The sequence below is a fragment of the Macaca fascicularis genome, chromosome 1, assembly GCF_037993035.2.
Source record: "Macaca fascicularis isolate 582-1 chromosome 1, T2T-MFA8v1.1".
Taxonomy (NCBI): Eukaryota; Metazoa; Chordata; class Mammalia; order Primates; family Cercopithecidae; genus Macaca; species Macaca fascicularis.
The window spans coordinates 83,613,618-83,632,972 of NC_088375.1; the positions used below are offsets into that span (position 1 = coordinate 83,613,618).

Consider the following 19,355-nt stretch of genomic DNA (forward strand, 5'->3'; position numbering starts at 1 on the left):
AGAGGGCACTAGTATCACCAAGAGTCTCTAGGCCAGGGCTAATGATCAGGGCTAATGATCAGACAGAACTAGGCTCATGCATGACAGTGGGGATGAACGGATCCCGAAACAATAGAAGCTAGATGTGTCTGTTAACCCTCAGAAGCCAAGTGGATGCAATTCTCATAATGAGCAGCAAGTTTGGAGTGGCAGCTGGGGACCCTGACCCTCAGAGAGTTGTGGCGATAGTTACTAGAACATAGCTAAACTAATTGGGCAAAAGTGTTCTGCTCGCTGGGCGCAGTGGCTCACGCCTGTAATCCCAGCACTTTGGGTGGCCGAGGCGGGTGGATCACGAGGTCAGGAGATCGAGACCATCCTGGCTAACACAGTGAAACCCCGTCTCTACCGAAAATACAAAAAATTAGCCAGGCGTGGTGGCGGGCGCCTGTGGTCCCAGCTACTCAGGAGGCTGAGGAAGGAGAATGGCATGAACCCGGGAGGCGGAGGTTGCAGTGAATCGAGATGGCGCCACTGCACTCCAGGCTGGGCGACACAGCAAGACTCCTTCTCAAAAACAAAACAAAACAACATGTACATTTACAGTCTTGCCTCAGGTCTGTGTTAATGCTCCTGCTCTTGACATAATATAGTCCTGAGAGGCATGGGCTGGCTGCATACTGATGACATCATGCTAATTGAACCAGCTGAGAGAGAATTGACTAGTGCATCAGAGACCTCTGTAACATGCATTCCAGGGCATAGGAGAAAAACTCTATGTTAGACATCAGAGGTCTAACATATCAGTGACATTTTTAGGGGTCCAGGGACCTGGGACATGCTGAGACTACTCCTCAAAGGAAAGAATACATTATTGGATCTTGTACTTCCCATCACAAAGAAGGAAGCCTAATATCTGGTAGGCCTCTTTGAGTTCCAGGAGCAATATATTCTAAAAGTGAGACTATCGCTTTAACTCCTACTCCAGATTACATGAAAGCCCATCAGTTTTAAGTGGGGCCAAGAGCAGAAAAGGGCCCTGTAGCATGTCCAGGCTACAATGCAAGCAGTCCTGCTGCTTGGGCCAGATGATCCAGCAGACTCTATGTTACTAGAGGTATCAGTGTTGGAAATTTATGACAAGTCCCAAAGGGAGAATCACAGTGCAGATTTGCAAAGTTCTGGAACAAGGCTATGCCATCTGTAACAAAGAATTAAATGCCTTTCTAGAAAGCTCCTGGAATGTTATTAGGCCCTGTTAGAGACAGAGCACCTGACCATCGGACACCAAGTAACCAGGCAGTCATAAGTGCTCAACATGAGCTGGGTTCTATCAGAGCCATGGAGTCATAAGGTGAGGCAGGCCCAATCCCAGCAGAAGTCCATCATAAGGTGGAAATGGTACATCCAGGATCAACCAGATGCAGGCTGAACAGCACATGTGATCTGCATGAGCTAGTAGCCCAGACACATAAGCCACTCATCACCGTTATACCAGCATCTCTCTCAGCTCACACCTCTGGCTCCATGTGGATCCCTGATTGTGATTACTTAACAGAGGAAGAAAAAACCTGGGTGTGGTTCATGGATGAGTTGCTTCGATACATGGGTACAAACTGAAAATGGGTGATGGCTGCACTACAGTGCCATTCAGAGATGACCTTGAAAGACAATGGTGAGCAGAAATCTTCTCAATGGGCAGTGACTCTGTCATCCAGTTTATACACAAAAACAAATGGCTTGGGTTTAGAACAAACTAGGACTCATAATGGTCAATGGCATTGAAAGAGAAAGATATGAAGATCGGGACAAAGAAGTATGTGGTAGAGGCACTTGGATGACATGTAGGAGCTGACGCGCAGTGTGAAGATCATTGATTAGCATGTTAGTGCCTATGTGACAGCACTCCCAACACATGCGTGGAGCAGCCATGGTGGGAGGGATGGAGGCTAGGCATGGGCCAATAGTAGAGGCTCACCAAGGCTGCACTAGCTCCTGCTGCTACATGTCCAATCTGCCAGCAACAGTTACTAGCACTGAGTCCTTTCTTTGGTATCATCCCTTGAGGGGACTGACCAGCCACCTTGCAAGGAGTAGCAATTAATTTAGACAGAAATAGACATTCTGGGGATGGTTTTGGCTTTCCTCCATCCACTGTCTCAACCAGCACCACTATCCCAAGGCTTACAGAGTGTTGAAACCACCAGCACGGGATCCTACATAGCATTGCATTAGACCAACAGACCCACTTTACAACAAAGGAGGTGCAAGAGTAGGTCCATGCCCATCACATCACATATTGAAACCAACCCAATAGTCCCATAGTTTTTTGATAAACCATAGGAATTGATGCTTCTGGTCTTAAAACTTGAACCTTTTATTTGTTTTATCTGCATTCCTTCTTCAGGAAGCAATCATCAGGCCTCTCAAAAAACTATCAGGCCAGGGACGGTGGCTCATGCCTGTAATCCCAGCACTTTGGGAGGCCGAGGTGGGCGGATCACGAGGTCAGGAATTCGAGACCAGCCTGACCAACGTGGTGAAACCCCATCTCTACTAAAAATACAAAAATTAACTGGGCGTGGTGGTGTGCGCCTGTAATCCCAGCTACTCAGGAGGTTGAGGCAGGAGAATTGCTTGAACCCAGGAGGTGGAGGTTGCAGGAGCCAAGATCACGCCACTGCACTCCAGCCTGAGCAATAGAGCAAGACTCCATCTCAAAAAACAAAAAACAAAAAAACTATCAAAGAACTGAAATTCAGCCAGGCCCCAGTAGCTCATATCTGTAATCCTAGCACTTTGGGAGGCTGAGGCAGGAGGATCACTTGAGGTCAGGAATTTGAAACCAGCCTGGCCTACACGGTGAAACCCTGTCTCTACTAAAAATACAAAAAAATGGCCAGGCGCGGCGGCTCACGCCTGTAATCCCAGTATGTCCGGAACTGTGCCTTCCAGTGGGTTCTTGGTCTTGCTGACTTCAAGAATGAAGCTGCGGACCCTCGCGGTGAGTGTTACAGTTCTTAAAGATGGTGTGTCCGGAGTTTGTTCCTTCAGATGTTCAGACTTGTCCAGAGTTTCTTCCTCCCAGTGGGTTTATGGTTTGTCTCCCTGACTTCAGGAGTGAAGCTGCCAACCTTCGCAGGGAGTGTTACAGCTCTCAAAGGTGAGTGTTACAGCTCTCAAACGTGGCGCACGTCCAGAGTTGTTCATTCCTCCCAGCGGGTTCGTGGTCTCGCTGGCTTCAGAGGTGAAGCTGCAGACCTTCCTGGTGACTGTTACAGCTCATAAAGGTAGTATGGACCCTAAGAGTGAGCAGCAGCAAAATTTATTGCAAACAGCAAAAGAACAAAGCTCCCACAATAGGGAAGGGGACCCTGGCGGGTTTCCGCTGCTCCCTCGGTGGCCTGCTTTTATTCCCTTTTCGGCCCCACCCACATCCTGCTGATTGGTCCATTTTATAGAGTGCGTTTAAAATCCTTTAGTTAGACACAGAGTGCTGATTGGTGCATTTACAATCCTTTAGTTAGACACAAGAGTTCTCCAAGTCCCCACCTGATTAGCTAGACACAGAGCACTGACTGGTGCAGCCTTTACAAACCTAGACACAGAGTGCTGATTGGTGCATTTACAATCCTTCAGCTGGACAGAAAAGTTCTCCAAGTCCCCTACCCCATTAGCCAGACACAGAGCACTGATTGGTGCATTTACAAACCTTTAGCTAGACACAGAGCGCTGATTGGCGCATTTACAATCCTTTAGCTAGACAGAAAATTCTCCAAGTCCCCAAATGACCCAGAAGCCCAGCCGGCTTCACCTTTCACCAGCACTTTGGGAGGCCAAGGCGGGCAGATCACAAGGTCAAGAGTTCAAGACCAGCCTGGCCAAGATGGTGAAACCCCGTCTCTACTAAAAATACCAAAAAATTAGCTGGGCGTGGTGGTGGGCGCCTGTAATCCCAGCTACCCAGGAGGCTGAGAAGGAGAATTGCTTGAACCCAGGAGGCAAAAGTTGCAGAGAGCCAAGATGGCGCCACTGCACTCCAGCCTGGGCGACAAAGCAAGACTCTGTCTCAAAAAAATAAAATAAAATAAATAAAAATACAAAAAAAAACAGGCATGGTGGTTTGTGCCTGTAATCCCTGCTACTCGGGAGGCTGAGGCAGGAGAACCGCTTGAACCCAGGAGGCAGCGGTTACAGTGAACTGTGAACTGAGATGGCACCATTGCACTCCAGCCTGGGTGACAGAGCAAGACTCTGTCTCAAAAAAAATAAAATAAAATCACCACATCCAGACAATGGACAATGAGATGCTGGACCCCTCATTCATCATGATTGCTTCCTTGCCCCTCCCTAGTTCCTATTTTGTTATACATTGTTACACTTCTTCCCTGCTATATAAACCTCTAGTTTTAGTACAGCAGGGAGATGGATTTGAGACTAAGCTCCCATCTCCTCGGCTGTAGCACCCGATCTGTAGCTACAGAAGGCTATAGCACGACTCCTTCTTCTTCCTTCTTCTTTTTTGCTTATTCCTTGGTAATACTCGTTGTCTCTGTCATTGGCTTTCTGTGCAGCGAGCAGCAGGACGTAGACCAAACCTCTGGTGTTTCAGTAACAATATCATACTACCCAGTCTGAGAGAATGGTGGAGTAGCCTGTTGAAGCATCAGCTGGGAGGCATTGCAAAGATGGCAACCAGCTTTCAATCTGGAAACCAAGAGGCAGAAGCAAGAATGACTCCATTTATCATCATACTCAATCACCCACTTGGAGAATTTGTGCTTCCTGTCTCTGCAACTATGTGCTCTGCAGGGTTAGAGGTCATGGCATTAAAATGGAGAAATGCTGACCAGGCGTGGTAGTTTATGCCTGTAATCCCAGTACTTCAGGAGGCCAAGGCAGGAGGATTGCTTGAGCTCAGGAGTTTGAGACCAGTCTGGGCAACATATTGAGATTCCCATCTCTACAAAAAATTAAAAGTTAACTGGACATGGTGGCACATGCCTGTAGTCCCAGCTACTTGAGAGGCTGAGATGGGACTTCAGGCTATTTGTGCCAAGCAGGACCAGCAGACAAGAAGAAGAGTCACCACTTTGGCAGAGGCAATTGACTGTGATCAGCAAGGGAAGGGAGCTCTACTGTTACACACTGGGGGCAAGGAAGAACATGTTTGGAACCCAGGTGATCCACTTTGTGGTACTCACCCAATTTAGACAGCTAATGGACAACTACAGCAGCTGTGGCCTGAGAAGGGCCTGGTGACCAGGGAGCAGATAGATCCCTCAGGGATGAGGATCTAGGTCCCCGGACCAGGTAGGCCACCTAGACCAGCAGAGTCTATTTGTGGGTGAGGGGAAATCTAGAATTGATAGTAGCGGAAGTGAAAAATGGGTATTAATCGTAGGCTCAAGACAAGCTGCAATGTCAGGGGCTGTTGTTCATCTCCTTAACCTTCCTGTTATAAGTTTCTCCCAGGAAAGAAGCCCACTGGAATTCCAGAGGAACTGCTCCTTGAACTTATTTGAAGTAGATCTGAACAGCACAAGGGGTGAATTATAATGGACACTGAGATGCGCGGTCCATAACCCCCATTAGGACTGATTACTTATCCCCGCAACTGCTTGGGAGTGCTGCAGGCAGACAGCTCTCAGCTGTGAGCACTCCTTAGGAATCGCCTCTGTTGCAGAGAGCAGCCTACTCGCTTTCCTAGAGCTGCCTTCATCCAGTGACCTGGCCCCCTCACCCTAACTCAGGACATCTCTGAAGGGCCTGCCAGCCTCGGAGCTCCTCTTGGGGTTGGCTGATGACTTTGTTGAGACTACTGCACAGTCCAGTCCTGCTTCCTCCTCTTCCCGTCCACAGGAGTTGACCCCAAGAGCACTCCCCAATAAACTTCCCACTCGGTCTCCCTCTCAGAGACTGCCTCCGGAGAACTCAAACTGTGACGTTAATATTTGAGCAAAGACTTGAAGGGAGAAGGAAGATTATTCCAGGTAAAAGGGCAGCTAGTCCAAAATCTCTAAGGCAGCAATGTCTTTGTGGTCAAGAAAGAGCGCAAGAAGCCAGAGTGGCCGTAGTGGAAGGAGGGAATGGAGACCATGGAGGAAGATGAGATCAGAGCAACAGTAGGAAGCCAGATCATGGAGTGCCCCAAAGACTGTTGTTAGATTTGGCTTTTTACTATGAGTGGGTCCCATTGCAGGGTTTTGATAAGACAAGTGACACGGCCAGGTGCAGTGACTCACGCCTGTAATCCCACCACTCTGGGTAGCCAAGGCAGGCAGATCACCTGAGGTCGAGAGTTTGAGACCAGCCTGGCCAACATGGTGAAACCTCGTCTCTACTAAAAATACAAAAAAAAAAAAAAATTAGCTGGGTGTGGTGGCGCGCACCTGTAGTCCCAGCTACTCAGTGAGGCTGAGGCAGGAGAATTGCTTGAACCAAGGAGGTGGAGGTTGCAGTGAGCTGAGATTGCACCACTGTGCTCCAGCCTGGGTGACAGAGGGAGACTCCATCTGAAAAAAAAAAAAAAAAGAAAAAAGAAAGAAAATTGACACACTCTAACTTGAAATGGAAAGAATCATTCTGACTGCTGTCTTGAGAAAAGAGTATGAAGGGGAAGGATGGTCACAGGGAGACTAGCAGGGACTCTATTTCAGTCATCCATTGAGATGGGACAGTGGCCCAGACCATGGTGGCAGTGGAGAAGACGGCAAAAACTGATCTGATTCTGGATATAGGCCGAAGGTAGAGCCAACAGATTTCCTGAGCAATTGGGTATAGTCTGACAGAAAGAAAGAAGTCGAGGATGACTCCAGGGTTTTTTGTTCTGAAGCACCTGAAGAATGGAATTGAGATGGGGAATGCTATGGATGGAGCGAATGGGGGAATAGAAGATAAGGAGCTTAATTTCATTTTGGATGTGAATTTTAAGATGCCTATTAGACATCCAAATAAAGATGTCAAGTAGTCAGTGGGATGTACCAGTCTGGATTTCAGGGGAGAGGTCTGGACTGGAGATATAAATTGGAATCATCTGCACACGGACATGGTTGAAAGTCTTGAGACTGGATGAGACCACCAAGGTAAGGGGTATAGATGAAGAAGAGAAAACCAAGAACCAAGTCCCAGGTGCTGTATCCTTAAGAAGGCAGGGAGGAGGGAAGAGCCAGCAAGGGAGATAGAGAAGTGACCAGTGTGGGGTAGGAGGGAAATTAAGAGAAAATAGGGTCCTAGAAGCCAAGAGAACCAATTGTGTCAGAGAAGAAAGGGGGCCCAACTGGCTCGAATTATGCCCAAAGACCAAGTATGATGACAGCTAAGGACTGTTCCTTGAACTTAGTCAATGCTGGCAACCTTGACAACATCAGTTTTACTAGAGTAGCAAGGACAAGAGCCTGGCTGGAGTGGCTTTCAAAGAGAGTGCATATCACCTATTCTGAGAAGTTTTATTGCAAAGAAAAGCAGAGAAATGGTAGGTAGTGGCAGAGGAAGTGGTTAGGAGAAGGTATTATTATTGTGATCCATTTTACAGATGAGGAAAATTAGGCTTTAAAAAAGCCTAATTTTCTGCAGCACTTTGGGAGGGCAAGGCAGAATTGCTTGAGCCCAGGAATTCCAGACCAGCCCGAGAAACATGGTGAAACCCTGTCTCTACAAAAAATATCCAGGCATGGTGGTGCATGCCTGTAGTCCTAGCTACTAGGGAAACTGAGGTGGGAGGATTGCTTGACTCGGGAGGTCAAGGCTGCAGTGAGCTGTGATCGCACCGCTGCACTCCAGCCTGGGTGACAGAACAAGACCTTGTCTTGAAAAAAAAAAAAGTCAGGGAATTTGCTTAGGTTCATTCAGATAGCAAGTTGTGATTTGAGCTCAGAATCTAGAACCTGAGCTCTTACTTTTTTTTTTTTTTAACCAATTCCCTATTGATGGAACTAAGTTTTTCTCAAATTTTTATATTATATTGATTTTACTTCTATTGTTTAAAATGTCAGTTATAAAGTAGATGAATATTCTTTTTTTTTTTTTTTTTTATGTTGGCTAGGCTAGTCTCAAACTCCTGACCTCAGGTAATCTGCCCACCTCGGTCTCACAAAGTGTTTGAGCCACTTCTCTTGGCCCAGATGAATATTCTTACAGGTAAGCCTATAATCACATATCTGATTATTTCCTTAAGATGAATTTCTGGGCGTAGACAACCTGGGTCAAACGGTATGCACATGTGTACAGCTTTGGATGCCTCTTGCCAACGCTCTACGGAAAGGTTGTAGTCGTTCCCACTTTTGTCAGCAACACAGGAGAAGGTCCATTTCCTGCATCATTACCAACACTGGGTCTTATCTTTCTCTCCCAACTGCCTCCCACTGCATAGTGAGAATGATACCATTTTATTTTCCATATGTATGATTACCAGTTAGATTTGACCATGTTGTACAGGTCTATCTCCCAGCCACCCCTTTGGCTTCTGCTGGTGTTTATCACTCTCAGACTTGATCGCCTTCACCTGACCCCTCTCATCAGGAATATTCATCTCTTGCTGCAATAGACCCAGTTTAGAAGGTAAACTGCACAGAGCTAGGTTGAATTTTAAAATAACAGTAATTTTAGGGTAAGAAATTAGATCTTGGGTGATTTTTCTATCTGAGAGACTGTGGAAGAGCTAAGATTTTAGAAAAGCTAGGGGTAATATAGGAAGGTGTGATCATTAGACCTTCTGTGTGACTCTCCATGTAGCTATGACCTAAGAGTGTCTCGTTCCGAAGAATCCCTCAGAGTGTGCATTGAAAGGGGAGGGAGGTCCCTTCATAAAATATACTTCCAGGGCCATAATTTTCAATTTAGCGACTGTTGGAGGGCTTTCCTGTTCTTCCTTTGCTCCTCAACCTAGCCCTGTCTGGGAGCACAGCTGATAAACTGACCCCAGTACATCTAAAAGAAGCATAGATATTTTTCTTTTCTTTTTTTTTTTTTTTTGAGATGGAGCCTCACTCTGTTGCCCAGGCTGGAGTGCAGTAGTGCGATCCCGGCTCACTGCAACCTCTGCCTCCTGGGTTCAAGTGATTCTCGTGCCTCAGCCTGGGACTGAGGCTGGGACTCATCCCTGTAGCTGGGACTACAGGCATGTGCCACCACACCGGCTACTTTTTGTATTTTTAGTAGAGATGGGGTTTCACCATGTTAGCCAGGCTGGTCTCGAACTCCTGACCTCAAGCAATCCACCCGCCTTGGCCTCCTAAAGTGCTGGCATTACAGTCATGAACCACTGCGCCCAGCCAGATATTTCTTTTCTTTTCTTCCTTTCTTTTTTTTTTTTGTTTGAGATGGAGTTTCACTCCTATTGCCCAGGCTGGAGTGCAATGGTGTGATCTCAGCTCACCGCAGTCTCCACCTCGCAGGTTCAAGCGATTCTCCTGCCTCAGCCTTCCAAGTAGCTGGGATTATGGGCACCCACTACCACATCTGACTAATTTTTGTATTTTTAGTAGAGACGGGGTTTCTCCATGTTGGTCAGACTGGTCTTGAACTCCCAACCTCAGGTAATCTGCCCGCCTCGGCCTCCCGAAGTGTTGTGATTACAGGCGTGAGCCACTGCGCCTAGCCAGATATTTCTTTATACCAGTAATACACAGTTGTTGTAAAAAGATTAGGAAATAGGCCAGTACAGTGGGGCATGTCTGTAGTCCCAGTTATGCAGGAGGATTGCTTGAGCCCAGGAGTTCAAGGCCAGCATGGGCAACATAGAGATAACCCCTCTCCACTCCCCCATCTCCATTGCGGAAAAAAAAAAAAAAAAGATTAGGAGGCTGGGTGCGGTGGCTCACACCTGTAATCCCAGCACTTTGGGAGACTGAGGCAGGCGGATCACCTGAGGTCGGGAGTTTGAGACCAGCCCGACCAACATGGAGAAACCCCGTCTCTACTAAAAATAGAAAATTAGCCAGGCATGGTGGCACATGTCTGTAATCCCAGCTACGCGGGAGGCTGAGGCAGAAGAATCACTTGATCCTGGGAGGCAGAGGTTGCAGTGAGCTGAGATCACACCATTGCACTCTAGCCTAGGCAACAAGAGTGAACCTCCATCTCAAAAAAAAGAAAAAAAAAATTAGGAGGTAATGACAGCAGAAAGAACAATAATTAAACCAACAGAAATTCCTTCCACTGCCCTCTCAGATAATTGTTACTTACATTTTGCCAATTTTGGTTTTCAGATCTTTTCATTAAATGTTTTGTATAATAAATTTACATAATCTATTCTTTTCCAGTAATAAATCTTGAATGTCTTTCTAACTTTCCAGTTGTCAATAAATGTTAATCTACATTGTCATTTTTTTAAAAACAACTTTTGTAGAGACAGGGTCTTGCTATGCTGCCCAGGCTGGTCTTGAACTCCAGCCTCAGGTGATCCTCCCTCCTTGGCCTCCCAAAGTGCTGGGATTACAGGCATGAGCCACTCTGCCCAGCTTACACTGTCATTTTTAATGAGTTAAATTTTATTGAATTTCATTATATGGATCATTTTAAGTAATTTAGTGAATCTCTAATTTGTGGACTTTTATTTCTTAGTTTTTTACTACAATAAGCAAGAGTGATAATATTGAGGCTAGGTTCAGTAGTTCATGCTTATAATCCCAACACTTTGGGAGGCCAAGGCAGGATTGCTTGAGCTCAGGAGTTTGAGCCCAGCCTGGGCAAAGTACTGAGACCCCGTATTTACAAAAATTTTTAAAATTAGCCTTGTGTGGTGGTGTACACCTGTAGTCTCAGCTACTCAGGAGGCTGAGGTGGGAGGATCGCTTGAGCCCAGGAGGTCAAGTCTGCAGTGAGCCATGATCATGCCATTGGATTCCACCCTGATGACACAGTAAGACCCTGCCTCAAAAAAAAAAGAGTGCCAATATTGTACATACATATTTGTCCACTTGTCCAGTATTCCTCTAGGATAAATCCTAAAAAGTACGGTTACTAGCTCAAAGAGCGTGCACATTTTTAGAGTTTCTGAGATGAACTCCTAATGATCCAAACATTTCCTGAACTACTTTATCTCCACAACAGAGTTCTAGTTATAGGTTTTCACTCAACGATGTTCTTGCTGAAATGAGCAAGGAAGAAGTCACAGATTCTCTTTGGGAAAATGATTAGTTCTGCAAGCAAGGATATTATTTGAGAAAGATAAATTGAAAACAAAAGATGAATGGAAGGTGAGGAGTTTAACCTAGAACGCAATCTAGAACGCAAAGAAGCAGATCTGTATGCAAGCGAGAACCTGAGCTTCCAGAAGCTTCCATGTGACTTGGCGTCTGCTTAATAGCAGCAGCAATCCTAGGACTCTTGTTTAAACTCTGTCTACACTCTCACCATCCTGTCTGATGGAAGAAATGACAGAACTGGAAGAAGAGACATCGTAGAGATGGATGTGTGCCCGGCTCAGACAAGCACTTAGCGTCTTGTTAAGAAGACCGAAAACATAAACAAGAGAAGAATCCTCTGTAGCAACATCAACAACCATCTTCACACTAGCCCTTGGTCTCTTAAGCCAACAGGCCTAAAATCGAGCTCACTGTTCTTTCCCATGGACCCTTGTTCCTATCATCCCTATCTTCAATTAGTGGCATCGCCGTTACTTAGCAAGCCTAAGCAAGAAACCTATGACTTCTTCTCCTTTAACTCCAACATCGAAGGAGCCAATTATTTGCGTGTATCCTATCCTCAATGTCTTTCCTTTCCATTCTCCTTATAACCCTGGATGGAGCCTCCATTGTCTTTTGCCTGAGAGAAGGTGGCGATCTCCAGAATGTCTATGGAGGTTTCAAAACCTTCTGATGGCTCCATCGTCTGCAGCTGATGCTTCCATTCCTTAGTAAGGCAGTGAAAGCTTTTCCAAAATCTGACCCTAGCCTTGCTTTTCAGCTTCATCCCCGCTACTTCCCTTCTTGTCCTCCAGATACTTGGACTTCCCCAGCGGTCGCCTCCCTGTGCTTTTGTTCTGGTGGTTTTTTTCCCCACTGACCTCTCTTTCTCCTCTCTTTCCCAGCCTGCTGAACTCCTTCTCATCCTCAAAGGCCAATGCAAATATTTAATTCTCTGCAGCTTTCTCCAGACAGAATCAATCATCCTCTCTACTGTGTTCCCATAGCATTTTGCCTAACTGCTAGAGAAGCATTCAGTAGGTATCAGATGCCTCCTGATAGACTGGGATTTCACTGAGGACATGGAATGTGTCTTATTCATCTTGGATGCCGAGGGCGTAGCCGAATTCCAGGCATATAGGAGGGGCTTAGTAAATATTGGTTGAATTGGATTAAGTCAGAAATAGATCCAGGTCACTGACTCTTATGCAATGTCTTTTTTTTTTTTTTTTTTTTTTTTGACAGAGCCTTGCTTTGTTGCCTGGGCTGGAGAGCAGTGGCGCATTCTCAGCTCACTGTAGCCCCTGCCTCCCAGGTTCAAGCTATTCTCATGCCTCAGTCTCCTGGGTCACTGGGATTACAGGTGCACACCACCACACCTGGCTAATTTTTGTATTTTTAGTAGAGACGTGGTTTCACCACGTTGGCCAGGCTGGTCTTGAACTCCTGACTTCGGGTGATCTGCCCGCTTCAACCTCCCAAAATGCTGGGATTACAGGCGTGAGCCACTACGCCCAGTCCCAGTGTCTTTTATATTATCCCAAAGTGAATACTTGCACAGCGAGGGGGCCATTACCAGAAGGCAGAATGGACCAACCTCCCACACTTCCTTTCTGTTACCCATGGAAATTAATTCTTTTGTGTATGATATTGTCTCTAGTTACATTACAAATATCCCTTCTGCTGAGCATTCTAGGGATTAAAAAAAATACAAATATCCCTTGGAGGGATTAAGACTTTAAGGCATTATTATCAAGGTTAACTCTACTAAAATTTTTGTGCTGAAAATGAACTTAGAAGTTGTTACTCCTAGGCTGGGCAGGGTGGCTCACACCTGTAATCCCAGCACTTTGGGAGGCTGAGGCGGGCGGATCACTTGAGGTCAGGAGTTCGAGACCAGCCTGGCCAGCATGGTGAAACCCCGTCTCTACTAAAAATACAAAAAAAAATTGCTAAGCATGGTGGCCCACGCCCATAATCCCAGCTACTCGGGAGGCTGGGGCAGGAGAATCACTTAAACCCAGGAGGCAGAGGTTGCAGTGAGCCAAGATCGTGCCATTGCACTCCAGCCTGGGCAACAGAGAGAGACTCCATCTCAAAAAAAAGAAAATAGTTGTTTCTAAAGAAACAACTAACCTACAGGGGCTACCTGCAGAAGGAGTGGGCATCAGGTATGTTAACAGGAGCACTGAGAGGAAACAGTTGCAGAGCAGGGCTGGGGGATGTGGGTGGTAAGGGCCAGTTCTGCGTGAGGTACCATGGAGGGAGATATGGGGTAGTGTGAGTGCCTGGATGCCTGGCGAGGGGATGTGCGGGCAGGGAGGGAATTACATCGTGGGAGAGGGGAGGAGCAAGGACAAATTCTTCCTACTTCCCAATTCGGTCAAATGTCTTCCCTGTGTAGAGTGATGATTCTTAGTGAATATCCTGGCTTCCAAACACCTCTGGTAGATCTCCTTTTTTGCTAGAGTGCCAGAAAATTCTTAGGTAATTTTCCAATTTTAATTCATTTTCATCTTAAAAATAAATACATGCCTCATGGTATTTTTAAGAGGGGTGGGTGTTTGATGAAATAAAATGAGTGACAACAGGGTGTCACAACTCCAGAAAGGTTTCGTATCGCTGGTTTAGAGATTCCCAGTGAGTAGGAGTTTGATGAACTGAAAAATGAAATGGCTTCCAAATCACTCTGCCCTACTATGCTGATTTGAAACACATAACCTGCCTACACTGCTGAAAAGCTCCCAGCCCTGGGGTGAATGAACCCTGCAAAGCTACTACTTGGCACTCACCCAGCACTGCAAAAGGCAGTGAAAGGAAATGTTCACAGTCAATTGATAGCAGCAGGACCCTTGGGGAGCTAGAGTGAGGGATGGGACCAGCCAAGGCCATTTGGACGGGCATCCAGGTTACCACACAAAAGCCTTCCTGGGAACTCTCAGGACAATGACGGTTTGGAGCCCTGGCTTCACGTTTCACTTTAAAAGAGGCCACTACCTAAGTGGGTTGAGATGCTCCTTTCTGGCTCTCTCTAGTCAAAGGTTCATACTGCCCAGGAGAAGAGTGAAAAGGGAAAATCAGCCTTATTAGCATGTATTTATTTGGGGGCTTGACTCTGAGGCCGCATTTGGTGGCGCCTTTCAGGACTGGAAGAGGCTAGAAGATTCCTGCTATATTTGAAAGCAATTCATGACTTAATTTCACATTTTTAAGCTCTGGATTATGTAGGGTGCTTATATATTCAATTATTACCTTGGATTAAGATTTCAAATTGTGATCTTCCTATTTCCCAAAGAAGAGAGCTTGAGGAGTTCATCAGGCCAGGATTCTTCTTCCTTTGAGAGACAACCAAGCAGATGGTGCTGCTAATATGCAGACACCTGCACAGATGCCCTGTTGAGGCCCAAACGACAGCTGTGGCTTTTCTGCATACCCAAGGAAAAACTTACCTTTCCCTCTCTGATTTTTCCTCTTTTAAAATTCTGTATAGCTACTAATGGAGGGGATAAGGATAATGCAAGGCAGGGCTTTTAAAACACTTTTAAAGCAATGAAACCCTCTTTCAATTGAAATCTGTGCCTAACTTCAGTATGTAAAACCAAAAAGAAAGGCCAGGTGTAGTAGCTCATGCCTGTAATCCTAGCACTTTGGGACGCGGAGGTGGGATGATTTCTTAAGGCTAGGAGTTCAAGACCAACCTGGACAATATAGCAAGACTCTGTCTCTACAAAAAATACAAAAATTAGCTGGGTGTCGTGGTGCACACACCTGTAGTCCCAGCTACTCAGGAAGCTGAGCCAGGAGGATCTCTTGTTTTTTTGAGATGGAATCTCACTCTTTTGCCCAGGCTGGAATGCAGAGACGCGATCTCGGCTCACTGTAACCTCCGCCTCCCAGGTTCAAGCAATTCTCCTGCCTCAGCCTCTCAAGTAGCTGGGATTACAGACATGCGCTACCACGCTCAGCAAATTTTTCTATTTTTAGTAGAGATGGGGTTTCACCATGTTGCCAGGCTGGTCTCGAACTCCTGACTTCAAATGATCTGCCCACCTTGGCCTCCCAAAGTGCTGGGATTACAGAGGATCTCTTTTTTTTTTTTTTTTTTTCTGAGACGGAGTCTTGCTCTGTCGCCCAGGCTGGAGTGCAGTGGTGCAATCTCGGCTCACTGCAAGCTCCACCTCCCAGGTTCACGCCATTCTCCTGCTCAGCCTCCAGAGCACCCAGGACTACGGGCACCCACCACCATGCCCAGCTAATTTTTTTGTATTTTAGTAGAGACAGGGTTTTACCATGTTAGCCAGGATTGTCTCGATCTCCTGACCTCGTGATCCGCCCACCTCGGCCTCCCAAAGTGCTGGGATTACAGGCATGAGCCACCGTGCCCGGCCCTGGAGGATCTCTTAAGCCCAGGAGTTTGAGGCTGCAGTGAGCTATGATCATGCCACTGCATTCCAGCCTGAGCAACAGAGCAAGACCTCATCTCAAAAAAAAAAAAAAAAAAAAAAAAAAAGTAGGGGCCTGCATGCAGTGGCTCACGCCTGTAGTTCCAGCACTTTAGGAGGCCAAACTGGGCAGTTCACTTGAGGCCAGGAGTTCAAGACCAGCCTCGCCACATGGTAAAACCCCATCTCTACTAAAATTACAAAAATTAGCCAGGCATTGTGGCACACACCTGTAATCCCAGCCACTCCGGAGGCTGAGGCAAAAGAATCGCTTGAACCTGGGAGGTGGAGGTTGCAGGAGCCAAGATCGCACCACTGCACTTCAGGATGGGTGACAGAGCAAGACTCTGTCTGAGAAAAAAAAAAAAGAAAAGAAAAAAAGTAGTGGTTCTTTGGTTAAACTGGGATGGGGACCTGGAGTCTTGACCTCCTTGCTTCCCGCCCCTGGGAAGCAAATCTGACATAAATTCCAGAATGCTGCCATCATCCCAATCAGAATTTCTCAATCTCCAAGGGAAATTTTGTCATCTGGCACTTCAATGGCTGTTTTAAAATGTTACAAAAGATTTGGCAAGATCCCAACGGGAGGGACAAGCACCTACATCTGGGCTTGGAAGCCAACGGTGTGATATGAGGGAGTCTAAGTGGCCACTGCCAGCTCCGCTGTGGGGACTGCCAGCCTCCCATCCTGCTTGCTGTCTACATCACATAATGTGCCTGGTTGAGAAAAGGCCTTAGGAAGAGCCAGAGAGTGCCAGAGAACGGAAAGAGTGTGACACATGCCTCGCTGAGGTCGAACAGCGCGTCAGCCTTACTTTCCCAGCTGACTAAGGACGCCTCCCAACAAGCTGCTTGCCTGCTGAAGCCTGTCTTGAAAACTGAGAGTAGATGGCCGTGACTACCCAGAGTTTTCTCCCCAGCAGTTAACGAACACACAGCAGACGCATTCATGCAATACCTTGGAATCATCCCAGAAGCTCCAGGTCAGGTCTCCTTGTCTGAACGCCCCTACCTAGCTGGGCCACACAAGCAGTTTCCACGCTGAGTCCACTAAGTAATCCAAAACAATTATTCCTTGGGATTTTTCTGAAAAAGAGATAGAAAGGGCTCTGCCTCGGTGAGCAGAGGGAGCTGCTTCAGTATTGGAAACAAAGATAACTGAAATGCATTCTTTGGAATCTGATAAACCCTCTTCCCAAGACAAGAAAGGCATTAAGTCAGACCTGAGCTTTGGGGCTCATTTCAGGTACGTGCTGGCTTTAGCAACTGAGGAAAAGCCATTATCCCTGTCTTCTTAATTTCCCACAGCAATCAGCCCTAGTAGGTTCACCATGTTCTCTGTGCAGTTTGAGACAAACTCACTAAACGTCCTGTTCTCTGAAAAACGATCCATCCAAGAGGGCACAGGCCAAGAGTGTTTCTCCTTTTGGTATCAGGGACAGGTTGTGATGCTGCTGTGATCAAAGACATGAGTTCCTCAGGTGAGGGGGCAGCCCGTCTACAGTCCTGGTGGGGAGGGCTGCACTTAGCGTAGGAGCTGGCTATTTCACTGCCCCCACCCCATCTTCATTGCTTGTAGGCATCCAGAGCTCTATGGTGTGACATATATCCTGGAATAGTTCCAACATCCCTGTTCCAGGACTTGCTAGATGCAGACCCACTTGTGATATGGTTGGAAAAGTCACTTTTCACCTCCTGTCCTAAGCTGCTAAGAAAAACGAATCATGTAGCCTAGATTTACATGTCTGCATTTTTCTGGTGATCATGAGTGACTGATTTGAGCAATAAGTATATGACTGAGAGGCCCCCACCAGGCATTTGTGGAGTGGATTGCTGAAGCTTAGTTAGTTAAGCAATATGCCAGAAATTTGGAGATCATAAACTCTGACTTTTGCCACCCTGCTACATGCTCTTCAGCCAGTTATTTCTCCTATGTTCTGCCTTTATAAAATGGGGATAAGTTATCTTTGAGATTGTTTTAAGAAGAGACACTAATGAAAATGATTGCCAAGTGCCTCTCTAAAGAGAAAGTACAGTAGGCATAAGTGCTTTATGTGATGAAATTCAATCTTTCTTCCTCCCTTTGCAACCTGAACCATGGAATCAATAATGTTTTTCCAAGTGCAGTGTCCCCAGGACAAAATGTGAACCAGTTTCCTGAGCTCGGCAGCCCTCGGATGGGGAGGAGCCCCTGGCCTCTGGGGCTTGGCGTCCTGGGCTGTGGCTGGCTTTATGGCTGTAAATGCCCATCTTATCCTGGGATTCCAGCCAAGATGCCAGGGTTGCAAATTTCTCTAATTTCAGAGGAAGCTTTGTTTAGGGGTTGAGTCTTCACAATGGCTTTTGCCATCTATCTCCATTTTATTTTCTCTTTTATCGAGTACCTATTGTACCCCAGGCACTATGCTAACTGCATTCACCTACATTATCTTGTTTAATCCTCTGAGCGGCTCGGCAAGGGGGGTGTCATTACCATTCCTATTTTACCTCACGAAATAGACACTTGGGGGGGGGTGAAACAAGTTAGCAACGTAACACAGAAGACAATGGGCAAGGCCAGGATTGCAACCCAAGCTCATCATTACTCTCCCATGCTTCCTTTCCCACAGTTGTCCTACATTCAGACACTTCCCATTTAAGAGAAAATCAAGCTGCAGTTTGAAAAAGCACTAACTAGAGAGTTCAAGGGAGTGGGGTCTTCTGCCCACACCTGTGGGGAAGATGCTGTAGGCATAGCTATTGGGTACTACCTGCCTTGGAGGATGAGGGTGAAGGGAATGGGGTCCTTCCTCTTTCACATGGTCCTGAAGACCAGTGCCCAGGCCTATGTGTTCTCAGAGCATTTCCTGCCCTGGATGCAGGGCATCCAGGCTATCACTGCTACAGCAGGGCCCCTAATGCACTGCCTTATAGTCAACATGACTGTCAGCTCATTTCAGCTCAATCATCCGGCCCTGTGAGAGATGCCCACATGCTGAAGAGCCTTTCTGCAGTTCTGCGTTGAACTCTTCATGTGGTCTCATCTAGTAATGAGTGCGAGTGGTAAGTTCAAGAAACAGAGCAAGGGAGAGGACCCTTCTCGTGTAGTTTTTTTTTTTTTTTTTTTTTTGAGATGGCATCTTGCTGTGTCACCCAGGTTGGAGTGCAGTGCAGTGGTGCAATCTCGTCTCACTGCAACCTCTGCCTCCTGAATTCAAGGGATTCAGCCTCTCGAGTAGCTGTGACTACAGGCATGCGCCACCACGCCTGGCTAATTTTTGTATGTTTAGTAGAGACGGGGTTTCACCATGTTGGCCAAGCTGGTCTCAAACTGCTGACCTCAAGTGATCCATCCGCCTTGGCCTCCCAAAGTGCCAGGATTACAGGCGTGAGCCACTGCGCCCAGCCATTGTAGTTCTTTATATAGAGAAAAAAGTACTGATGACTAGCTTGTATCAATGAGAACTGAGATGTAGAGCAAAGCGGAGCTGCTTATAGATTGACTGATTTTTTACCAAAATAAGGGAGGGTCCTTCCTGACAGTTTTGCTTGGGGATTGGGGGAGAGACTGCAGCTTGTTGCATAATATCTGTTTCCCTCTTAATTATAAAACTCCAAGTTTATATGGAGCAAAGTGTCCAGCTAACATCTACATTTCCAAGCGTTCCTGGCCACTGAGATATAAGGGAATATTATATGTAAAAATTTCAAGAAGTCTACTGAGAGCAAGCTGACTCAGAAGGCCAACCTTTTGTTGCTTCGCTTGTCCCTCTCCCTTTGTTCTGCTGCCTGGAATGCAGATGTGATGGCTGGCATGCCACTGCCCTTT

At 46.6% G+C, this 19,355-nt stretch overlaps 1 long non-coding RNA gene across 9 annotated transcripts in view; it reads right to left on the minus strand.

The window, feature by feature from the left end:
- Nucleotides 1-3,288: 3,288 nt before the first annotated feature.
- The window catches only part of LOC101866396 (uncharacterized), a 54,764-nt gene continuing 38,697 nt past the window's right edge, over nucleotides 3,289-19,355 (minus strand). For 2 of the 9 annotated variants that reach the window (XR_001490866.4, XR_012433640.1), the window contains 3 exons: nucleotides 16,506-16,656; nucleotides 14,358-14,440; nucleotides 3,289-4,686 (listed from right to left, as the gene is read on the minus strand). This is a non-coding gene — a long non-coding RNA (uncharacterized lncRNA). Of the gene's footprint in view, nucleotides 4,687-6,371; nucleotides 6,495-14,357; nucleotides 14,499-16,505; nucleotides 16,661-19,355 lie in introns of all 9 variants that reach the window. The other 7 variants (XR_001490875.4, XR_012433644.1, XR_012433647.1 and 4 more) reach the window with 6 other exon arrangements.